The sequence below is a fragment of the Orcinus orca genome, chromosome 2 (genome assembly GCF_937001465.1).
Source record: "Orcinus orca chromosome 2, mOrcOrc1.1, whole genome shotgun sequence".
Taxonomy (NCBI): Eukaryota; Metazoa; Chordata; class Mammalia; order Artiodactyla; family Delphinidae; genus Orcinus; species Orcinus orca.
Window position 1 is genome coordinate 195,262,073 of NC_064560.1, and position 26,369 is coordinate 195,288,441.

The following is a 26,369-nucleotide window of genomic DNA, read 5'->3' on the forward strand; positions in this document are numbered from 1 at the left end:
AGTTTGTACATAAACATTACTCTGTATGTAACTGTACATACACATATAATATGGCCATGCTGCTAAATGTACACATATGCAAATATACAAAATAATGTACATCCACACATCTTTACATATTTGTGTATATTTACATTCATAAACATATACATCCAAGGTATTAAAAACAAATGGAAACATGGCTTATTTCTCTCAGAGTTTTGAGAACCTCCAAAAGTCCACATGAAAGTAAAGATTGGGATTTCAAATAAACACAAATGTGCTATTAATCCAGCGGCCGGTGTGAGAATTATTTAAAAACCCAGTGACTCATCAAAATGTCCCCTTAATTTAGAGAAGAACCGAGCAGGGGGATGTCTGTGGCCACCAGGAATGGCAGTCCGCACCCAGCTGGCCCTCCCCTGACCACCCACGTCTGCTCTCCCTGCAACCGATAGATAAGTTTTGACAAGTTCTATTAAGTACAAAGACAGCCACCGGGGCAACATGTGGAGTTGATAGAGGGAGAGGCAGAAAGGCAGATCACAGTGTGAGGCCTGCTGATGTTGACAGAATTTGCCGGAACGAAATGAGTCCGTGCTCGCCATCATCTATTACCGAATTTCAGTAAGGCCTTTGGCACCCACAAGGCTTAAGAGGGCAAGCCTCTCCTTGGTTTCCTATTTCTGCCTCCCGACTGCCAGCAAACTGAGGATTCCTCAGCACTCTAATTGGTGGTCTTTATTTAGGCTGAGTCTCCAGTGATGCCAAGGAAGAAGGCGTGGAGTGGCTGAGGCCATGACCAGCGGTGTGGATTTCATCCCCACCCCCCACCCTCCTCGTACCTGCTTTCAGAAGCTTCCCTGGGAGCAGAGTTGGCAAGCGCACCTGGGCTGATCACTCGCGTCTCTCTCACCATCTTGAGTGCATCCTTGTCATCCTCCAGAGCCCTCCTAAACAAGGTTTGGCAACGGCAAAAACAAACACTATTGTACAACATCTTTGGACGCGCTTCCAAAATGCAAAAGCAATTAATCAGTAGTCTCCCTGAGACTCTGCTCAGTGTGACTGCTGCTTTTTGACACAGAGCTTGGCTTTGATGGGAGCCTAAGAAGCCTGTGAGAGAGCCCCGAAAGTGGTAATGGCCTTCAATTATTTACTTGTTTAGAAGACTGGGGAGTAGATCTTAAGCTGTAAGCACAAAGATGATCCATCCAAGGCCCTCCCAACAGTGAGGTCTTTTACTCCCTGCCTGAGCGCTCTGCTTGGAAAAGGAAAGGTACTTTCACCACGTCTGGCCTGGATCCAGAGCTTGCCTGTGTACGCATGTGTGTGCATGTGTGCATATTTAAACAAGCTATATTTGGGGTATCTGAATATCTTTGAGCCTTGTTTAAAGACTGCTGTTTCTAATTACTCGACATCCAGGCTGCCCTGCTAGTTTCTAGTGGATGAGACTTCTGTGTGCTGGAGTTTTATGTCATTTTATAGAGAATCAAGATTGTATGTTCTCTGAGAGATTCTGTCATTTAGCAACGTATTCTCAAGACATGGTGTAATCAACTTAATAATTGATTATAGGGAAAGAAGTCACTTGTAGCCTAAGTTATTCTCAGCCTTGAACTTTGTCCTCTGCAGCTTATTATACACGTGGAAATATCTTGATGGAGCCATCATGCCAGGAAATTTACAACAGCAGACACCCTCCCCTTTAGAGTCCATGGCTGACAATTTAAGCACTGGTTAGGCATAGTTGCTCTCCTGAAAATACTGATGAATAAAGAGATATGTATATGTCCAATTCACACAGGGTTTCCTTAAGAAATAAACTGGGTTCAGATAAGATGGTGGGATATTGTTGACCCAAGTTTACATGGATCTCTTAGTTGCATTCCTTTCCCATGAGCCCTTTTGCATATGTTTTTGTATCTCAAGATTATGTTCAAAAAGTGTCTCTTCCACAGAGTCTTATCTAGTTTATTCTACTGGATGTGGCCTCTTTCTTCCTGGAATTCCCACCACACCTAACTTGTGGTCATCTTCTCTTGAAATCGTCTTCCTCGGTTTTGTTTTTTAACACTTGCTCTGAACTGTAAACACTGAGAGAAAGGTCCAGGTTTTGCTGATTTTATTGTTACTTAGTCCATAATTGTTGCTTAGCAAATAATTGTTGCTTAGCAAATATGGATGGATGGGTGGATGTATGGATAGATGGATGGATGCATAGATGGATAAATGGATAAATAAACACTTTTCTGTCAGCCTAGATCTATCTCAAAACAATAACCTGATGTGATACAAATTTTTGTATCTGTCTGTACTGGGTTGAATCGTACGTCTTAAAATTCACATACATCTGGAACCTCACAATGTGACCTTGTTTGAAAGTAGGGTCTTTGCAGATGTAATTAGTTAAGATGAGGTCATACTGGACTAGGATGGGCTCTAAATTCAATATGACTGGTGTCCTTATAAGAAGAGAAGAGACACACAGGGAGATTGCTCTTTGAAGACAGAAGCAGCGACCAGAGCCAAGGACACCAAAGTTTGTCAGCAACCAGCAGAAAAAGGAAGAGGTAAGGAAAGATCCTTCCTTTAGAGCCTTCAGAAGGAGCGTGGCCCTGCCAACACCTCGATTGTGGACTTCTGATCTCCAGAACTGAGAGAGAAGACATTTCTAGTGTTTAGCCACCAAGTTTGTGACACTTTGTTACAGCAGCCCTGGGAAACAAATATACTCTCCAAGAATCTATCCTGCAGATGAAGAACTAACTATATCCAGCTGGGCTTAAACCAAGGACCCAAAACTGGAGTGGATTCCCCCTGGCAGGAGAGCCTGTTATTGCAGTGAAGCCTAAGTCATGGAACTGAGTGGTAACCTTGAACAGCTGACGCCAGGAGGAAGGAAAGGCGGGGGAAAGCAATAAATATAATAGAAAATATGGAGGAGGCTGGCTTGGCGCCCAAGTTCAGGTTTAGAGTCACCAGATGAGGACCAGAGCAATAGGCTGAGGTCATGCTGGCTAGATTCCACGAGCAAGGGATGGAAAGGAGGAGCTCCAAGAGAGCCTTGGACAGCAGGGATTTTGACTCTTGCTGTAGTTATTGGCTGGGCATAAGACATGGTGGGTGGAGTAGCCTTGGTTAATGGACCAAAGATGAAGCAGAGAGAATCCCCAAATTACCTAAAGGTCAAATTCCACCACAGCATTTTCCTTTCTAAGTATTTGGCCATTCCTGTTTTTACCCTGTTAAACTTACTTTCAGACAAAACCTCAATCAAGGCTACAATTTAAATCCTTCCAAATAATCCTTAAGTGATGTACAGTTTAGGAAAATACCATCATGGGCTTCACATTTCTTCGATTTGTACATTCTGGGCAATGTGAATAAGACATTAAGGCACAGTGACCACAAAACCTCACTAATTCAGAGGCATTATCTGAAGGACCTTCTGACTGAATGGTGAGAGATTGGATCTAGAAAATATTTTTAAAGCTATCCCATTTTACTTCCTTCAAGGACAAGTACTAACCAGAAGGAGACTGGCATTCAGTTAAGTAGTGGCCCTCAGGGGATGAGGTTTAATGAATAGATAAGAATGGTTTGTAATTAGTCCATCATTTGTTTGTATTGCAAGGGGTGCTTGTGAAGTGCTTGAGGATGCTTGAAAACAGTGTGTGCTCTTAAGTAGTTGGAATATTTCCCCAGAAATTTGTTTATACAACTAATTTGCTTAGTACAGCCATTGCTTCAGCCTCCTGTCTACTTATCCCAATTTTCACATGAGAGATGGGCATGGTAATGAGGTCTCATTGGGTTTATAAATCAGCATAAGACAGAGGGAGGGCAATTCCCAGGGAGGAGGCTGAGACAGTCGCATTGGCTTTCTATGGATAGTGTCCCTCAGTGAACTGACCATCAAAAATCATGTTGGCTGGTGTCAATCACAGACAACACCTACTTAATCTTCATGATCTCCAACATCCTCTCCAAAGGTGATGTGCGAATGTACGAATGTACTTTCTGCTATAATCTTGTGAAAAATCAATGCTGAATTTAGGGTCAGAAGACTGATCTTGAGTTTTAAGCCTATTATCAGCTGTATGTCTCCTGGCATATCATTTAATCCCTCTTTGTTCTCTTCAACTAGACAGGGAATATTTAATGAGATAATATATATGTTCTCAGTAATCCATAAATCCTGTCCAAATTTAAGAAGCCATGATTATCCCATCATTAACAAGCAGACCCACTAGATACAGCGTTTCAATGATTCAAAGTCTAAGGATCGTGTTTAAGGTTCCAAAATTCAAAGAGAAGTGTTTGTTTTATGGGTCAGATAGACCTAGTTTGGGTCCCAGTTTTATTTCTTGATAATTTTTGCTGTGATGTTGAGCTTCTCAAGTGGAGATGGAAAATAAGTGCTTAAAAAAGCTGTGCAGTGCTTCACACAGTGACTACCACATAAATGCTTAATAAATACTAGTCAACATATTATAGCCCCGATAAATTCTTGAATCCCTTAAATAAACAGGCATAAGGAAGTTCACTGCAGCATTATTTGTGGTGGCAAAATGTTGTAGGCAATCTGGCGGTCCATTACTGGTAAAATGGACAGTCAAATGGGGAGGGGTTGTAGACCACAAGGTACAAAGCAGCAGTCAAAATCCACAGGTCAAATGTACACCTGAAAGGACATCTTGAAACACTTGAAACATAGTGAAAAGAGTAAAAAGAAATGAAAGGGAATGAACGAATGAATGAATGAATGACAAGGGGGCAATGATGTGTCATAAACACATTATAGGGAATGATTAACTTGGCCTTCCACAATTGAAAAAGAAAATACAGTACATTAAAGTCATGCCAGTTATTGTTATTATTATAACACCTGGAGAGTCCAATTTCCTGGGAATACAAAAAAAAAAAAAAAAAAGCACTCCTTGTATTAGTTTCCTGAGGCTGCTGTAACAAATTACCACAAAACGGTTGCTTAAGACAACAGAAATGGACACTCTCACAAGTCTGAAGGCCAGAAATCAGAAATTAGGTGCTGGTGGGGCTGCATTCCCTCTGCGGAAGCTCTAGGAGACTCTCAGTTCTTTGCTCCCTCCAGCCTCTGGTGACTGCCGGCATCCCTTGACTTGTGGCCACATCATTCCAGTGCCTCCGTGGTCATGTCGTCCTCTCCTCCTCTGTCTCAGATCTCCTTCTGACTTTGCATTATAAGGACACTTGTTATGATTTAGGGGCTGTCTGAATAATCCAGGATAATTTCCTCATCTTTATATCCTTAAATTAATCACATCTGCCAAGACCCTTTTTTTTCAAATAAGGTGACATTCACAGGTTCTGGGAATGAGGACCAGAGCATATTTTTTTGGTGGGGCGGGGGGACCATTAGACCTTCTACATGCTGTAATAGTGTCTCAAATGTTAACAAGTCAAACCCAAATTGCCTACAATAAAAGGAGATTCAATCTCTCCCTCCCATTTGGAGCTATCTTCTATGGAATGCTCAGGAAACCCACAGAGATGCTGTGCACCCCTCAGAGCAAGTCTGGTTCCTCTCCTCAGGCTCCTGAAGAAGGACAATCCAGGAATTCCTGGCTGCCCCCAGTATGCTGCTGGTGTGCCTGCAAGACGGTGCCACGAGGAAACCCAGGCCCTCCAAGGCTCACAATGGCTCCAGCGAAGGCTAAAGTACCTGCTGTCACCTCTAGCATCCAGATGATCTAAGAAGTCCCTAAAATACCTGATTCCCACTGCTGCTGTCATCAACATAATTGCCACTGTCTCACAGAGACCTTATCTGATGCTCACCTTCTGCCCTCCTTCCACTGTACCCCCTCCCAGGTCATTGCATATTCTTCACTGTTCTTAATCCTGCTTTATATATATATATATATATATATATATATAATGTGTGACTTTTTGATAAAAACTACACACGGACAGAGAGAGAATGTCTGCTTTACCCAAAATTGCATCAGCAGCAGTTAGCACCATGCCCAGTACATGGTTGGATTGATGGAATTCCTGGAGAATATCTGATGTTTCAGCTTGTGATGTTAGGCCAGTTCAGCTCTTCCCACATAACTTTTTCACCTAAGGTGTGCCCTCCACTGCAGGGGCACTAGTTACTTCACGGCTCATTTTTCCACATACTGCGTTATGGCCAGATCCAGTAATAGGGCTTAGTAATAAAGCTCTAGAACGACCTGGGTTCGAATCTTGCCTCCCCCTTCAACTAATTTGTTTGCACTGAGCAAGATAAGTGAATCCTCTCAGCCAGTAAGCTTAACCCGGAACCTGTTACTTTTCAGAACAAAAAGTTAATAGTAACTGTGCATTAGGGCTTTTGAGAGCTGATTGTGAATGAAGCATTTAGCACAATAATTAGCATCCACAATCAATACTAACTCTAATCACCAACTATCCATTTATTATTATTTACATACTGACACTTAAACTATATTTTCCAAAAAAAGAAATAATAGGTACTGATCTTTAACACAAAAGTACTCATTCATTTAAAACTTGAAGTGACCTCGAATGAATCACTTAACCTGAGTCTCGGTTTCCTGATCTGCAAAATGAATGATTTTGACTAGATCAGTGGTTGTCAATCACTACAGTGACAAATTGTCCACCTAAAATACATAGTGTCTTTATTCAAATATATATTTTCTTATACCTTGTCAGGATCTTGTTACTATCCTCTTATGTCTTCTATTAATTCCATTGATCTGATTTTAGAGGAAGGTGGATTTTCCCAAGCATTAAAGACTGGGAGAGTTAACTAATTATTTCCCAAGTGACATCTTCCAGAGGAATGATGCTGATTCACTTATTCAATGACTATAGATTATTTAGCCAAAATAGGGATCTCAATCTACTAACCAATTGAGTAAGGGCATCTACAAGTATAATATTTCACATTTCAAATGAACTTTCTGGAGAAAGGAGTATGTGGGAAAATGTAATGTTGGAAATAATCAGGATGCTTCTCAGTTCTGAGTCATGCAACAGTTTCTCCATCTAAAGCCTGAAAGAGAGGATCAATAGCCTTGTACATTAATATGCTAATTATTGTATTCATCGTGACTCCTGTTGTTAGTTCTATGGGGTTCCCATATTTGTATATGATACAGAAATACCCAGTTATGGTAACTCTATTCAATGTGTTCTTAAGGATCTCATATTTCAAAAATGAATAAGTGAATGAACAAATAAAAAAATTGTAGCAGTTATAGGTAATACCTACCCACATTTGCAGAGTTTAAAAGAACCCACTCTTGCGTTACCGCATGGGAGCTTCCCAAGGATAGTATGGAGTATACAAAATATAGGAGAGAGGATCAGAAACACGCCCAGATTGTCGGGCACCACACAAGTGGAAAGCAGAAGAGGTGGTAAGCAGAAGACGTCAACCATGTGCTCTTAACTTCTAGATCTGTGTTCTTTCTATGTATACCTTATAATTTGTGAAGACCAATTCAATTCATTTTATTTATTTAATGTTTTGATCAAATTATTACGCATATATACTTTTAAAAAGTTGAATTGTGCTTTAAACTCAGTAACAAAACCAAAGCAATTCTGGGTACCACAATTTCACACTCCATAATCAGCTCCCCAGAACAAGCATTTTCAACTTTTAACCTGTTCTTACTGGTATTTATGCCTCCATATTTCTAAATAACATGCTTGTACTGCTGCCATTTCTTGAAATGCTTTTCAATTTTTTGACATGATCTCTTACACCATCCTTCCTACACACACTTCTGCTCTCTACATTTTCAAAATATTATTTTAGTATAATTTTGAATTAATTCAATATCTGGTGTTCCTGTTATGTCTATAAAAATAATGTTCACAGCTGAGCCACTTTGAATCCTATGATTGTATTTCTTGTACAGCCTTTTTTTTGAGTGTAATAATTGCTTCATATATTTTTTTATTTCCTTGTCATTTTTTTTTTAATGTACCTACCAATAATTCATCCCCAAATTTTCTGGCAGAACTATGAAACTCCTCTGTGTATGGTCAAATACATAAGGATATATGAATATATCCTGTTTCTATAGATTTACCTATTTTGGACATTTCATATCAGTGCTATTTTTTTGAGGCATTCATTCTGGATCCCTTCTTTCATTTTCTTATCCTATCTCTCTAATTATTCATCTGTGTCTGTTTGCTCTCCTTCCTGAAGATTTTTTTAAATGACAGCTTTACTGAGATGTAATTCACATACCATATAACTCACCATTTTAAAGCGTATATTTAGTGGTTTTTATTAGTCATATTTGCACTACCATTACTGTCACATTCTAAATGCAGAATATTTTCATCCCCTTAAAAAAAATGGGTACCTAATCGCAGTCATTTATCTATCCCTCCTTTCCCCAACCTTAGGCAATCACTAATTTACTTTCTGTTTCTATAAATTTGCTTATTTTGGACATTTTACATAAATGGATTCATACAATGTGGGTCCTTTTATGAATCAAGTCTTTCACTTAACATATGCTTTCAAGGTTCATCTATGTTATATCATGTACCCATAATTATTTTCTCTTTTTGGAAAATAATATTCCAGTGTGTTTATTTATTCTTCAATTGGTGAACATGCAGGTTGTTTTCATTTTTTGGTTATTATGAGTAATGCTGCTATGAACATTTGTGTATGAGTTTTTCTTGGACATAATTTTTTCAGTTCTCTTGAGTATATACCTAAGACTGTAACTGGTGGACCATAAGATAATTCTATGTCTAACATTTTAGGGAACTTCCAAATAGTTTTCCAAAGTAGCTGAACCATTTTAAAAGCCCACCAACAAAGTGTGAGGTTCCAATTCTTCCACATTCTCACTAACACTTTTTACTGTCTACCTTTTTAAAATTTCAGCCATTCAAGTGATTGTGAAATGATATCTCATTGTAGCTTTTATTTGCATTTCCTTAGTATCTAATGATGATGAAAATCTTTTCATGTACTTATTGGCAATTTGTATATATTCTTTGAAGAAATTTATTTTCAAATCCTTTGTCCATTGTTTAATTGAGTTATTTTGGGTTTTTTGTTTTTGTAGTTTTTTTTTTTTTTTGAATTGTAAGAGTACTTTATATATTCTGGATACCTGTGCCTTAACAGATATATGATTTGCAAATAATCTCTCCCATTTTGTGCTTTGTTTTTATCACTTTTTGAGTGTCCTTTGAATCAAAATGCTTTTTTTAAAAATTTTAATTAAGCCCAATGTATCTACTTTTCTTTTGGTGCTAATGATTTTGGTGTTATATCTGAAAAATTGTTACCTAATCCAATATCACAAACATGTGTTCCTGTGTTTCTTCTAATAGTTTTCTTCCTATAGCTATTACATTTAGGTCTATGATCCATTTTCTGTAAGTTTTTGTATATAGTATATGGTAGTGGTCCAGCTTTATTCTTTTGCATGTGGATATCCAGGTATCCTAACTTAGTTTGTTATAAAGGCTACTCTTTCCCTCACTGAGTATTTTATCACCTTTGTCAGAAATCAAATGACCATAAGTGTAAGGGTTTATTTCTGGACTATAATTTTTCTTCTTTTGATCTATGTCTATCTTTATGCCAATATCATACTGTCTTGATTACCATAGCTTTCTAGTAAGTTTTGGAATTTGGGGAATTTGCATCTTCCAACTCTGTTCTTCTTTTAAAAGACTTGTTTGGATATTTTGTGTCTCTTGTGACCCAAATATTTCCATGTGAATTTTCCACATGAATTTTAGGATCAGTTTGTCAAGTTACGCAAAAAAGAAAAACCAAAATTCACCTGATATTTTGATAAAGACTGCATTGAATCTTCACATCAGTTTGTGGAGTATTGCCATCTTAACAATATTGAGACTTCTGATTCATGAACTTGGATGTCCATCATCTATTTAAGTCTTCTTTAATTTAATTCAACAATGTTTTATAGATTTTATTGTATGAGTCTTGCTCTGTTTTGGTTAAATTATTTATATTTGTACTATTGTAAATGGACTTGTTTTCTTAATTTTATTTTCAGATTGTCAATTATTAGTACATACAAATATCATCAATTTTTGTATTTTAATCTTGTACCCTGAAACTTTCATTAATCAGTTCTAATAGCATATGTGTAACTTTCCTAGGATTTTCTATATACAAGATCATATTTTCTTTGAATAGAGATAGTTTTATTTCTTCTTTTACAGTCCGAAAGCCTTTTATTTCTTTTCCTCACCTAGTTGCCCTGGCTAGGACCTTCAGTACAACATTGAATAGAAGGATTGAGAATGAAAATCTTTTACTTATTTCTGATCCTAAGGAAAATCTGTCTGTCTTTTAACATTAAGTATCATGTTACTGTGTTTTTTTCATAGATACCCTTTTTCAGAGTGAAAAACCTTCTTTATATTGCTAGTTTGTATTATTATTATTATTATTATTATCATCATTATTAGGTGTCCAACCTTATCAAATGCTTTATCTACATCCATTGAGAGGACATGTGTCCTCTATTCTATATTCTATGGTGTATTACATTGATTAATTTTCATATGTTAGGCCAACCTTGCATTCTTAGAATAAGTATCACTTGGTCATGTTGTATAACACTTTAAAAATATTGCTGTATTTAATTTGCTGGTATTTTTTGAGAATATTTTTAGTATTTTCTAGTATTTTTGATACTATATTGCTAAGATATATTGGTCTATAGCTTTCATTTTCATGTGATGTCTTTGTCTAGTTTTGGTGTCAGGGTAATACTGGCCTTATAGAATGAATTGGGAAGTGGTTCCTTCTATTTTTGGAAGTGTGAAGGATTAGTAGGTTTATTTTTCTTTAAAACTCATGGATTCACTATGAATCCATCTGGTCCTGGGCTTTTCTTAGTAGGAAGTTGTTTCATTAACTAATTTGATATGCTTACTTTTTCCAGATCTATTCAGATTTTCTTTGTCTTCTTGAGTAATTTTTGGTAATTTGTGTCATTCTAGGAATTTGTCTATTTCATATAGGTTATCTAATTTACTACATGCAATTATTCATTGTATCTCACTATAATACTTTTTATTTCTATAAGGTTTGTAGTAACATCCCCATTTTCATTCCTAATTTTAGTAATTTGAGACTTCTCTCTTTTTTTCTTGGTCAGTCTAGCTAAATGTTTGTCAATCTTGTTGATTTTTTTCAAAGATTAAATGTATTATTTTTCTATTCTCTGTTTCATTTATTTATGCTCTAATCTCTTCCTTCCTTCAGCTTGTTTTGCATGTAGTTTGCTCTGTTTTTAATAGTCTCTCAAGGTGGAAGTTTGATTACTGATACAATGTCTTTCTTTTTTTTAATATAGCCATTTATCACTATAAATTTTCCTCTAAGTCCTTCTTTGGTTGCGTTCCACAAGTTTTTTGTTTGTTTGTTTGTTTGTCTATTTAGTTATTTATTTTTGGCTGGTTGGGGTCTTCATTGCTGCATGCAGGCTTTCTCTAGTTGCGGCAAGCGGGGGCTACTCTTCATTGCAGTGTGCGGACTTCTCATCACGATGGCTTCTCTTATTGTGGAGCACGGAGTCTAGGTGCGCAGAATTCAGTAGATGCAGCACGTGAGCTCAGTAGTTGTGGCTCGTGGACTCTAGAGCTCAGGCTCATTAGTTGTGGTGCATGGGCTTAGTTGCTCCATGGCTTGGGGGATATTCCTAGACCAGGGTTCGAACCCATGTCCCCTGCATTGGCAGGCAGATTCTTAACGACTGCACCACCAGGGAAGTTGCCCCACAAGTTTTTGTATGTCATGCTTTTATATTTATTTACCTCAAATTATTTTCTAATTTACTACATGATTTCTCCTTTGATCTATCCAAAGTTTAATTTTCACATATTTATGAGTTTCTTAGATTTCCTCATTCCATTTTCATCAGAAAACAAACTTTGTATTAGTTTAATCCATAGAAATGTATTGAGGTTATTTTTAATCCTAAGACATGGTTTATCCTGGAGAATGTTCTATGTGTACTTTAGAACACATGTTCTGCTTTTGAGTGCAATGCTCTACAGATGCCCGTTAGTTCAACTCAGTTTATAGAGTTGTTCAAGTCTTCTACTTTCTTGGTGATCTTCTGCCTAGTTTGATTTATTACTGAAAGTGAGCTACTAAATTCTCCAACTTACTGTCAAGTTGTCTATTTCTCCCTTCAAATTTTGTCAGTTTTGCTTTATGTATTTCAAAGCTCTGTGGTTAAGTGTGTATATGTTTATAATTGTTATATATATTTTTTAATTTATTTATTTGGCTTCATTGGGTCTTTGTTGCTGTACACGGGCTTTCTCTAGTTGCAACGAGCAGGGGCTACTCTTTGTTGTGGTATATGGCCTTTTCATTGCAGTGGCTTCTCTTGTTGCAGAGCACTGGCTCTAGGCATGTGGCCTTCAGGAGTTGTGGCACGTGGGCTCAGTAGTTGTGGTGCACAGGCTTAGTTGCTCTTTGGCACGTGGAATCTTCCCAGACCAGGGCTCGAACCCATGTCCCCTGCATTGGCAGGCGGATTCTTAACCACTGCGTCACCACGGAAGTCCCAACTGTTGTGCATTTATAGTGGTGTGACCCTTTTATCATTATAGAATGTCCTCCTTTGACTCCAGTAACAGTTTGTGATTTGAAGTTTATTATTACTGATACTTATGTAGTCACTGGAGCTCTTTTGGATACTACTTACATTGATTACCTTTTTCCATCCTTTTACTTTCAATTTATTGGTGTCTTTACATCAAAAATATGTTTCTTATAGATTTTCTGGAAGAATGTTAAACTTTGTTTTCCAACCCTTCTATTGAATTATTCATTTTTATTTTATATTTTTAATTTTTAAGGAGTCACTATTTCTAATTTTTTTTAGAGAGAGGCCATAGTTTCTCTTGAGCAATAAATTGAAATTTTATTTAGGTTTTCTTTTGCTCACTGCATTTGCTGTTTCTTTTATGCCCCTTTTCCTTTACATTTTTCTTTGTTTCTGTCTTTAACATTAGAGAATTTATTAAAATGTTTGGAAACCCTTATTGTTTTCATTTATATTTAAGAATGGTGCACTGAAAAGTTGATTGAGACTTTGTATGTGCATAAACAGGGTTTATCAACTCTGGGTCTTCACTGTGTGGCAATTAGGAAATCCTCAAATGTCATTAACTTCAGCTCTATTATATTGAGCTGATCAGTTTTGCAAAGATCAATCCTCAAATGTTCTACCTAGTACAGAGGAGCTAGGCTTTGAGTAGTCTGTGAGCATAGAGGAAAAATATTGTCTGAGCTATTCTGTGGGTAATCTGTTGCTTATTTACCTCCTCTCCTTCTCTCCAACATGGCACCTGAACTCTGCGTCTGGAATTTCACAATCCTGGGCTCCTCTGGTTCTACCTTTCTAAAGGATAAACATGTCTCCTTTGAGTGTGAGTGGGAGAGAAAAATCTGGCTGTATAGAGGAGAAAAAAAGATCTAGGCACATTACTACTATTTACTCAGTTGTGGCCAGATTCTAATTTTCAGACCACTCTGCACCCTGGCATTCAGAGAAAACTATTCTTTTCATTTCTTTCTTCTTGCAGCAAGAATGTGCTTGCTTCTTATTATCATCTCCCTGCAGAAAATAAGGTTCTACGTCTCTGTGCTTTATAGCAACAGTGGCCTGCTATCCTCCATGTTTTAACACATCTCACTTTCTGTGACTGACTTTCTAATTCTGTTTATACTTTGATTTTATACTTTTAATGCTACTTTCTCTCTCACTTTATTGGTTTTCAGTAAAGGTGCAGAAATGTATGTTTAAAACCCACCATGTTTAAACATAATTCAGCAACAAAATCTGTACACTCATCAACTCCATTCTTTTGATCATGGAAAGAATGAAGAAATAGAATTATTGCAATAAGAATTCCAAACAGCAAACCAACCACATAGTTGATCACAAAGAGCTTTATGATTTTTAAAACAGTAATCATGAAATATTTTGTATTATATAAAAAGCAAGGGCATTCACTTGTTATTTGAGCATTTTAAAGAATAAATCTTCTTTATTCACAGTATTCAAGATATAGAAACAACTTAAATGTCTGTTGATGGATAATGCATTAAAAAAATGATAGTGGACTATTACTCAGTCTTAACAAAGAAGGGAATTCTGCCATTCACAACAACATGTATGGACCTAGATGATATTATGTTAAGTAAAATAAGCCAAACACAGAAGGACAAATCCTATATGATCCCACTATTATGAGGAATATAAAAGAGTTAAACTCATAGGACAAGAGAATAGATGAGTATTTACTAGGATCTGTGGGGAGAAAGAAATGAGGACGTGTCAGTCCAAAGGTACAAAATTTCAGTAATGCAAAATGACTATGTCTTGGGGAACACTATAGGGCCTATACTTAACAATGCTGTATTGGATATTTAAGTATTTTCTAAGAGGGTAGATCTTATGTTAAGTGTTCTTACCACAAAAGAAAAATAATATTTAAAAATAAGTAATTTTTAAAAAGAAGGGGGTGGTAGGAAATTTTGGAGGTGATGTGTAACGATTTTGGTAATGTTTCATGGGTCTCTACTTCTATTCAAACTCATCAAGTGTATACACTAAATATGTACAGCTTTTTGTATGCAAATAATACTTCAGTGAAGTGGCTAAAAACAAGAAGGGGTGTTCTGTGTCATAAATTAAGAAATTCATCTTATCTATCAGGTTACCTTGGGTAATGTTCATTTGTTAGCATGAGTCATCTCAGTTCACCATGTAGAAATAGCTACCAAAGAGTGTTAAATATATATGTGTATCTATCTATCATCTATCTATCTATCTGTCTTCATCCATCTTTTTGTGTATGTTTGTGGAGATATATAAATATGTGTGTATGTGTGTGTGTGTTTTTATATGCATGTATATATATATATGTGTATATGTATGTATATATAAATATATGTATATTTATATTTGTATTTATATATTTTTCTTCTTCTTCTATGGAAAGTAAATATCAAGAAGAGACAATTTTATGAAATCCATGCTTATAGTCTGCTTCCCTAAACTTAGTCCTAAGAGGGCAGAAGATGTATAGAGATAGAAATTATTCAGTTAAGGTATAAATTTCCATCTTAGGTGTGCTAAGTCATTTCATACCTCACCACTGGTATTCAAGCTGTTTTAGACATGGGACAAGTGGATGCTGAGCAAGTTCAAAGGTCCTCTTTTCCTGACACTTAATTGAATAACTGGATTTGATGACAACTGTTGAATCCTTGGACATTGAAGACACTTGAAGACAGAGTCCATTTCCAAGGGCTAACAGTGAAACAAAGTTCCAGACATCTTTCTTTGCCACAGCCTCTTTTCCTTGGTTTAGGACTCTCACAACAGCATGTGAGTTTCTGAGTTCCATTTAAAGTTGTTGTCTCAATTCATTTTAGTGAACTTTTTGTCAATTTTCCCACTTTATTCATTCAGCCTTCCATGGCAACCTATAGAAGCCTTTCTTAGCGAAACCATTTTTTCTGATGGAAACCAGTATTGTTTTTTCAAGAGGTGGTCAATTCAAAACTTACGCTTGAGCAGAAATGAGGCAATAGCATCCCAAACACCTAACCTAGTCATTCTGATAAATTTTTAGCCAACATAGTCTTGATGTATACTTCAAGCAAGGTGCTCTCTGTCTTCCAACCTCCCTCTCTCTCTCTCTCTCTCTCTCTCTGACACACACACACACACACACACATACACACACACACATACATATAATGCAAAATTTAAGTAGATAGGTGTAGATTTAGAGATTAAATATATGGAGAGATATAGAAAAAAAAAGTTTAAGTGCATTCAAAATGAGAAATCTCTTTTTATTCTCTACTGGTAAAAAAAAAAAAAATCGGTCTGCCCCAATTGCATCACCTGATTCTCTTTCTATATATTAGAGGTCTGTAAGTGCACTGATTTCATTAAAAGATGATATTTCCATCATCCTTTAATAAAATGATTTGGTCTAGCATAATAACTACCCAGCATTTTATTTAAGTAGCTGGTTATGGTGTTTCCTGGTGTGAACAGCAATGATGATCATGTGTCCCTATGAGGAAGTACATTTTGACAGCTGTTGTTAGCTGACAGGTATGTAGTACACTTGCCTACCAGCTTTGGGACCAGTTTCAAATGTTGCCTTTGTTAAAATGAAGGAAATCCTCATGACTGCGTCAAGTGACAGGGAACAGGAATTGGGTAAGACTGAGGACGCATACTGCTGGTATGAAAAAGGGCCGGAATAGGGGTCCTTGACTGCATCTTACTGCTGTCCCATCTCTCCTCTCTATTAATTCTATCTTGCACCCACTGAAGGGCCCATTGGCCAATCTACTGGATGATGGGAAGGGCCAACTGGGTCTCTGGACACAGTATAATCATCTTTTATGCTCAGAAGAAATGGGAGAAAACTCATCACTCTCCCCTTTATTCTTGAAGACAGTTACCAGGTTTTTCCTACTGGGGATTTTGTCAAAGGGGTATCTATATATACAGAAAGAATTCATTGAGACTTTAAAAAAATATATAGCCTCTATAGGATTGCTTTCTATAATTTGAAATAAGGTGATCATATAAATATTTATTGGAAGGTTTCAGTTAAATAAATTGTGGTATATCTATTCAGTGAACAAATATGCTATCAATGAGGGGGCAGATATAGCTCTATTGACAATGAAAATTTCAATGACTCATTTTTGAGGATTAAAGCAAGCTATAAAATGGCATTTAAAAATATAGCATGGGGGCTTCCCTGGTGGCGCAGTGGTTGAGAGTCCGCCTGCCAATGCAGGGGACACGGGTTTGTGCCCCGGTCCGGGAGGATCCCACATGCCGCGGAGCGGCTGGGCCCGTGAGCCACGGCCGCTGAGCCTGTGTGTCCGGAGCCTGTGCTCCGCAATGGGAGAGGCCACAACAGTGAGAGGCCCGCGTACCAAAAAATAAACAAATAAAAAATAGCATGGCTTTGTTTATACAAAAACAGAAACCAAAAAAATATATGCCTGAAAATACATTCAAAGTATTAAAGGGATAACATTAGTCTGTGGGTTGTAAGGTGAGCTTACTTTCGATTTTTCAATACATTTGATTTCTGACATAAATACGTATTCACTTTACAATTGGTAAACAGCAAAAGAAAAAACTAAAAGCTATAGTTTTGGATGGAAATACAAAAGATGGCATTGATTTGAATACTACTAGCATCAATTCAGGTCTAAGAAACTATAGTTTTATCAGTTAAGATCCAACCTGGAAATTTCCATTACAAGAACCTCATTTTGCTCATCTGGAAAGTGGAACTAACAGTAATGTCTGTCCCCCAAGAATAGGTATACAGTGGGAAAGGATTTGTGAAAATTTGTCATGTAAAATCATAAAGTGGTAAGTTGTACAGGCCTCTAGAGCCAGATTTCCTTGAAATTAATCTCAGTGCAACTGCTTCCTAGTTGTGTGACCTTAGGCAAGTTACTTAACCTCTCCAAGCCTCAGACTCCTAACCTACACATGAGATTAAGTAAATACACCCACATCATGGCTATGTTAGAAAGAATAATTTGACTAACATTTGTAAAGCATTTATAATAGTGCCAGCTACAGAATAAATATTATATGAATGTTTAATAAATAAGTAAATTGCTCTATGATACACTTAGCTGTAGGATTTAGGTCTCTAACTGCCCACACAAAATTTTCTTTAAAGTATATCATACTGAAGTTACATATTTTATATAGTCCTTTTTGCTCTGTTTTGTATACACATATAAAAAGTACAGCAAAGGTACCAATGACGTGAGGGGTGTAAAATTCATCATGGAAAAAAAACATGTGTGCAAAGTAATAATGGGAAGCAATTGTTTTGTTCTCTCTCTTTTTCAGACTGTCTTAAGTAGGTCTGCTCAAATCAATACTCTAGTTTGAATAATTTTTCTGAACAAGGACAGATTTATAAGTGAAAGTATCTGGCATGTTAATTGAAAGGTGTTTATTACTGGTTGTCTATTCCTGTTAGCAGCCATCTTTTAAACTACGATGGCTTCCACTTAAATGGAGAATCAATTAGAAACATTAATAAAACAACCCTGTCAACTCCCATTAGACCCGGGCCAGACCTTTTTCTTCTCTATTAAGCAGGCAATTGCTAATCACTATTTTTATCAATATCTTAGAAACATGATCTGTAATTTACGCCCAGTAAATGAATAATACCAATTGGCTACAGACTAAGTGGAAAGAACTCCCGGGGGGAAAGAAAGTCCATATTCTGTCACCTTCTGTTTGTAAAAGGAGAGAAACATTGGTGTTTTGGAAGAAAACAAACAAAAAAAGCCATTGTTTCCAAGGGATACAATATGCAGGATAGAGTATGTTCTAAGAAGTGAAAGAAAATGGTGAGAGGGATTTGAGAAGAATATTTGGTAAAATAAGCAAAATAATGCTAAAAAAGAGGCAGAGTTAGTTTTCATATTGTCAGCTCAGTCAAAAAGTTAAATTTAGTTGAACAAGCATTTACTTAGACAGGATTCTCTGTAGAGTCAAGAAGTATAAGTGGAGGCTCCTGCAATCTGGGATCGCAGGATCTAGTTTGAGTGACAGATGTTTAAAGAGTTAATTGTGCAAAGTATGGTCAGGTGCTCTAATAGAAGATGTGCCTGCAGAGGTTGGGGGGATATGAGGAGAGTCGGCATCCAATCCAGCCTGGGGAGCATGAAAAAGACAAGGATTCGTCTTTCCATTCTCCATTTAATTGAGGTTGAGGTAGCGAGGTTGGATGGGCAGAAACTTTGGCCCTGTATTAATAGGTTAGAATTAGAAACGGTTTAACAGATTATTTGGTCTAACCGTCTACTCTTTTTATGAATCCCTCCTTAATCACAATTCTCCTGGCTTCCAGTTAAAATCCTCCAGGGGCACGAAACACCCCACTCTTAGGAGCAGCCCATGCCCACTTTGGCAGTTCTGATTCTTGTAAGATTCTTGTCTCTTTTTAATCAGAAAATGCCTCTTTTGCTAGTGTCTGAGGTTCTGATGTCAGCCTCGGGGGTGTAGCTGGTTTGCTAGTAGGGAGCAGTGGAAACAGCTGAGAGTAGGAAAACCAGAGTGAGAATCTTAGTTTTACCACATATAAATGCTGTGATCTTTGTTGTTTTACTTTCCTCAATGGGAAAATTCTCACTGGAAAAATAATAACTGTATAGTACATTGCCTACAAGGAAATCATAATAGTCATATTATAGAGAGATAAAGTATGTGAAAATAACTTTTAAATTGGCAAAATTATCATAACTTTCTTTTCAGTACAGTTGTTCTTGAAATTCTTGAAGGACCCCACCCCCTGTGTTTTATCTGGTTCTTCTCAAGATTTTATTCTCCAGATCTGTTCTCAAAATCTCGATTTCTTCTAACAGTTCCTGCATGACTATGAAATGCCTCAACTAGAGTTTAGAGTTTTGTCTGTAAACTCTTTTTCTCAAATTAATGGACCCAAATACAAACATACATCTGGTTTGTGCGGTTGTAACTTTGGTCATCTACCAGCTTCATCTTGGAATTTTTTTCCAATTGTTCACTGCCAGAATTCATGGCCCCAGTGACCCCAAACCATAATTTTGTATTTTAAAAAACTGAAAAACAAAAAAACAAAAACAAACATTAAACTATGAAAGCCCCATCTCTGAGCAGCAGGCAGAGTGGTGTAGTGGAAAGAAATTGATCACAGGAACCAGTGTGATGAATTAATTCTGAAGATCAGAGCTGGAAGGAGCCTTAGAGATCATCTAGGGGAGTGGTCTCGGTTTACCTAAGGGGGGATACATTACTACTTACTTAAGCCCAGCCTACCCATCATTGCATATATTTACTTAACAAAAATAATTTTTTTCTCAATATCAGAAGAACAAACAAACCAATCAAAAAATGGGCAGAAGATCTAAATAGACATTTTGCCAAAAAAGAAATACAGAAGACAAAAAGGCACATGAGAAAATGCTCAACATTGTTAATTATTAGAGAAATGCAAATCAAAACTATGGTGAGGTACCATCTCACTCCAGTCAGAATGGCCATCATCAAAAAGTCTACAAACAATAAATGCTGGAGAGGGTGTGGAGAAAAGGGAACCTTCTTACACTGTTGCTGAGAATGTAAATTGGTACAGCCTCTATGGAGAACAGTATGGAGGTTTCTTAAAATCTAACAGTAGAGTTACCATATGATCCTGCAATCCCACTTCTGGTCATATATCTAGAGAAAACTATAATTTGAAAATGTATATGCACCCCAACGTTCATAGCAGCACTATTTACAATAGCCAAGACATGGAAGCAACCTAAATGTCCATCAACAGATGAATGGACAAAGAAGGTGTGGTATATATATATATATATATATATATATATATATATATATATATATATATATATATATATATACAGTAGAATGTTAGCCTTAAAAAAGAGTAAAATAATGCCACTTAAAGCAACATGGATAGACCTAGGGATTATCTTACTAAATTAAAGAAGCCAGACAGAGAAAGACAAATGTCATATGACATCACTCATACATGGGATATAAAAGAAAGAAAAAGTTACACATGAACTTATTTACAAAACAGAAATAGATCCATAGACATAGAAAGCAAATTTATGGTTACCAAAGGGGAAAGGGGGCAGGGAGGGATAATTTAGGAGGTTGGGATTAACATACACACACTACCATATATAAAATAGATAACCAACAAGAACCTACTGTATAACACAGGGAACTCAATATTTTGTAATAACCTATAAGGGAAAAGAATCTGAATATATATATACATACTTTTTCAGAATCACTGTGCTGTACACCTAAAACTAACAAAACATTGTAAATTGACTACACTTCAATTAAAAATGAATAAATAAATAATTTTTTTCTGTGAAACAATTAAGGTTTGTTGCTTTTCTTAGAGGAATCTCTTTGACAAATGTCTCTGTTTCTTCTGTAGGAATCAAATAACTTACATTTTCTCTCTTCTGGATTGAGTTTTAAGGAATTATATTTTCCTTAGAAATTATTTCATCCATGATTTCAAGTATATTTAATTAGAGTCATGTAATTCTCACTTTATGAATGTTGCTAACATGTCTTTTTAATAGATATTGAGAACTGTTATATCTTTATTGTTAATAGTAATTTTTATCATTATAAAACACAAAATAAAATAAATCATCTAAGTATTCTGGTATCTCTAACGGTGTAACAAAGCACCTCAAATAAGACTTGGGTATTGCAATGACTTTTACATACAACACCAAAGGCACAAACAGTGCAAGAAATAATTGAAAAGCTAGATGTAATTAAAATACAAAAACTACTCTTCAAAATACAAAGTCAAGAGAAAGAGAAGACAAGCCATAGATAGGAGAAAATATTGGCAAAAGATTCATCTAATAAAGGACTGTTACTTAAAACTCAACAATAAGAAAACAATTAACTTGATAAATAAAAGGGGGGACAAAGACCTTAACAGACACCTCACCCAAGAAGATATACAGATGGCAAATAAATATGTGAAAAGATAGTCCACATCGTGTCATCAGGGAAATGAAAATTAAGATGAGATGCCACAACACACACACCTGTTAAAGGGTGGCCTAAATCCAAAACACTGACAACACCAAATGCTGGTGAGGATGTGGAACAACAGGAATGTTCATTGTTGGTGGGAATGCAAAATGGTGCAGCCACTTTGGAAGATTTGACTGTTTATTACAAAACTAAACATACTTTTGCCATACAATCCAGCACTCACACTCCTTGGTATTTACCCAAAGGAGTTGAAAACTTATGTCCACACAAATGTCTTCACACAGATGTACACAGCAGCTTAACCATAATGGACAAAACTTAGAAGCAACCAAGATGTCCTTCAGTAGATGAATGGATAAATAAACTGTGGTATATCCAGACAAGGGAATGTTATTCAGTGCTAAAATGAAATGAACTACTAAGCCATAAAAATACATGGAGGAAATTTAAATGCATTCTAGTAAGTGAAAAAAGCCAATCTGAAAAGGCTACATACTATATAATTCCAAGAATGTGACATCCTGGCAAAGGGCATAACTATGGAGACAGTATAAAAAAAAAATCATCCAGCGTTATCAGGGGTTAGGAGTAAGGAGGAAAGGATGGATAGGCAGGGAACAGAGGATTTTTAGGACAGTGAAACTACTCTGTATGATACCATAGTGGTGAATACATGTCATTATCCATTGTCCAAACCCATAGAACGTACAAGGTCAAGAGTGAACTTTAATATAAACTATGGACTTTGGGTGGTTATGATGTACTAATGTAGGCTCATCAGTGGTAACAAATGCATCACTCTGGTGGGGATGTTGACAATGAGAGCGGCAATGCATATGTGGAAGCAGAGTGTATCTCTATAATTTTTCCTTAATTTTGCTATGGACCTAAAACTGCTCTAAAATAATAAATTCTTAATTAAAACATTTGTAGTCATACGTTCAGCCTTATCAGTAAGGATTTCTTGAGTAACTACCTAGTTGTGGCAAGGGACAATGGTAAAATAAGACATGGTGCATTGCAGTCACAGGTGGTAAATCAAATGAGAAGGGGAAAATTATCAATCCCTTCCCAATTGAGGACAAAATTATGAATGCTTCCTGTCTCCAATGACCATTGCAGTTGACAAGAGAACTAGATTATTTTGCTGGAGTGGGTGGTCCCTCTACTACTAATCTCTCAAACCCTTGGATCATTCCCTCTGCTACAATGAGACTGAGATTGTAGGTAAAGGTGGCAGAGTTAAAAAGTAGCTAGTATTAATCAAATGTTTACTATGTGTTGGTCAATGTTTCTCAGAGTTAACATTGATTAACACATTTAATCTTCACATCGTCCTTATGAGGGAAGAACTTTTATTATTCTCCTGCTTTATACATGAGGAAACTGAAGCTCTGAACAAGTAAGGTTGTCAAGAATTGTGAAGCATGAGATTTTATGTTACCTACAAGTTAACAAGGTAGATTGTCACAGTTTCATGGTTGCTGGCAGACATGAGATTTCTGGGTCAAAGACACAGGAGAGTTTTTAAATCACAGTTATTGGAACAGCCAGAATATCAACATATCTTGCACCTACTCCCTGAGTCTCAATGTCCAAGGGCTATGTGACACTTGCACATGCTGTAAGGTTGTACAGGAGAGGACCCCTCAACTTTGGGAACCTGAATCTCTTCTAATGGGTAGTCAGCCTGCCAGCCCTCTCCTCTGGAGGGAGATACTATCTTTATCTTCCAAGGTTGTTTGCTAGTTCAGAACAAAGAGCAGTCAGTGCCTTGCTCATAAGATGCGCAGAAACACAAGAAACTCATGGAGAATTGTCTCCCAACATAAGGCACTTGCCCAAGGTTATGAGTGGCAAAGCATAGATTCAAGCTGGGACATTCCAGAGCCCACATGTCTAACCACTGAGCTCTACTTCTTCCCTAGGCCATCAGAGCATCTGAACGATGTGGATGTCCGAGTGGGCAGGGTACTAGTCTAAAGCAGGAAGACTTTTAGGGCCCCGGGAGTCTTAGACCAGGTATCTAACCTGGAGCTCATTACCCGATGGGAGAATAAGCAGGGGTTGGGGGTCAGCAGGCCAGAGAAGGGAGTCTGGAAATGAGTTGGAATATTAAGAAATAGAAATTGCGACCCAGAAAGATGAATGTGAGGCATTGTGATGGGAAGGAGAGAGTGGGAATGAGGACAGAGCTGGGCAAATGCTTAAGTGGAGCCCTTGATGCCAGGGCTAGTTCTGACCTGCATAACTTGCAGAAGGACCCTTGCATTTCAAGGGTCAGCTCTGGTATGACCACTGTGAAATCCAGTGCTTTTAAAGGGGAAAAAACTTTCATGCAGAAAGCCTTATAGCAGAAGACAGCAGGCTTGGGAATCGAGGGCACAGCCAGCCCCTCGCTGACAGCCTTCCCTCAGCGAAACCCTGACTCCAGTGACACTGGGTTGGGGGACAGCTCAGGCAGTGGTTTCAATGTCAGGGGCTCCGTGTTTGTCAAAGTTCTGTTCTAGGTTAGCGCTCAATGCTGAGGGCTCTTTGGAGTAAAATCATCTCTTTATTAATGAGATCCAGCCCTATCTTTCTGATAGAAATGATGGGAAAATGTGTCCCTTTGGTGCTATTCAAATGAACGGGAGAGAACAGTGGGTGTTTTTAAAACTATCTCCCTATCATAGGAGGATGGAGCTCATTAGTGAGGGGAATGATTTTGCTGGGGAAAGGCTGTTACAATAAGAAAACATAACCCACTCAAGATGAACCAGATCCAAGTCAATTAGTCTGGGAAAAAAATGGGGAGAGAGAGCAAGTGAGCTTCAAAAATACCACCTCTTTCCTTCCATTCATTTGAATAACAGCAAAGGGACATTTTAGTTTTTTAATCTTTTTTTTTTTTACTGAAATCAGTCTGGATCTCATTAATATAGGAATGATCTCACTTAAAAGACCTAGTGTTAAACTCCTGTTCAGCTGAGATTAATCAAATCAAACATGATTTGACCAAAAAGGAAAAGTCTAAAGTATTGTATCTATTTCTAACACATTGCAATCTGCCTTTAAAAATCAAAAAAGATACACATGATATTTCTTATTAAGCTTCTTTAGGTGTTTCTGGAATAAATTTTCTTAGGTAAACTGGTATTGAAATTGCAGTGAAATGTGGTTAGCCACATGAAGTTATCGAAAAAGAAGAGATTCAAATAATTTACATGCGTATGAGAAGAAAGACAGTATGGCAGATGAGGTCAGCTATGGAGGAAATATATCTTCCATTGGGATATATTTTCCTAGGATCAGCCAGGGACCTTCATCATATTAATACACTGAGCCACAATTTCTATATACTGTCAGATAAATATATTTAATTTGAAGGTTTTTCAACCTCAGCACTATTGACTTTTGGGACCCAAATGTGCAGGCTCCTTTGCTCTGGGGCTGCCCTGTGTGTTATAGGATGTTTAGCAGTATCCTTGTGGGGAGGCCAGCAGCCCCCTCCCACCAATTCTGACAAGCAAAAATGTCTCCAAACACGGTCAAATCCCCCCTTAGGGGGGAAAAACCACATTTACCCCCATTGATAACCACTTATTTAAGGTAAGAAATCAAAAGGAAGTGTAATGTATATAACAGTCCCTACGCTTGGGTTGAATTTATCATCCTGGCTTTGTTCCAGATCTTGATCTCCCTCCTTTTCCCAACCTGTATGCCACACGACTGAGTGTGCCCTCTCTCTTCACTGTATGGTAATTTAACTAAAGGATTCTTCACCCCTCTTTGATTAGGTTCTTACAGTGGGGTGTTGGCGGGCAACCCAAGGTCACACATTCTCTCAAAGAAAACCTCATGTGGTAAAGAACAGAGCCTTTGGAAAGAGCCATAGCAAAGTTTGATTCTTGCCTGTGTTATTTCCTAGGTATAAAGTCTTTGGTGAATGCTTACTGTCTTGGAGAGTAAGTGGAGCTGTGGGCAGAGATATATCCATGGTAGAGAGACAGAGAGAGAGGAGGAGAAGTACCCTGGCCTCTCCCTTGCAACTTCCTCCCGTTCTCTTGCCTGTGTCCCCAGTGGCCACACCCAAGCAGAAGCCAGCTGACAGGGGAGGAGTCTGGAGAAAAAGCCCAAGAGCTAAATAGTGCAGAGTGAGGAATGGGTCTGAGGATAACAAGACTGGGACGGGCATCCACACCCAGCCACATGGATAAACTCATTCTATGTTAGCTGCTTCTTTTTCTGGTGGTGTTCTTGGTTTTGCTAAGTTAGAAAGTGCTGTTGACAGTTGAGTGAAATATACCCTCTGGAATCAAAGTTGGCAGCCACTGGCATTATTTCTCACTGGCCTAAGCTGTCTAGAACCAGAACCAGCTTCAAGAGAGTCTTGAGCTGCCAGTAATGGAGAAGGAGTCTTGTTGGCATGAGGCTCTAGGGCAGAGGTTAGCAAACTTTCCCTGGACAGGGCCAAAAAGTAAATATTTTAGGCTCTGCGGGCCATACGGTCTCTGCTGCAACAACTCAGTTCTACTGGTGTAGTGCAAAAGCAGCTGAAGATCAGTGGTCCCCAACCGTTTTGGCACCAGGGAGCGGTTTCGTGGAGGACAATTTTTCCACGGAACGCAGGGTGAGGGTGGGGGGATAGTTCAGGTGGTAATGAGAGTGATGGGGGCGGCAGATGAAGCTTCGCTCACTCGCCAGCCGCTCACCTGGCTCACCTCCTGCTGTAAGGCCCAGTCCCGGGGTGCTGGGGAC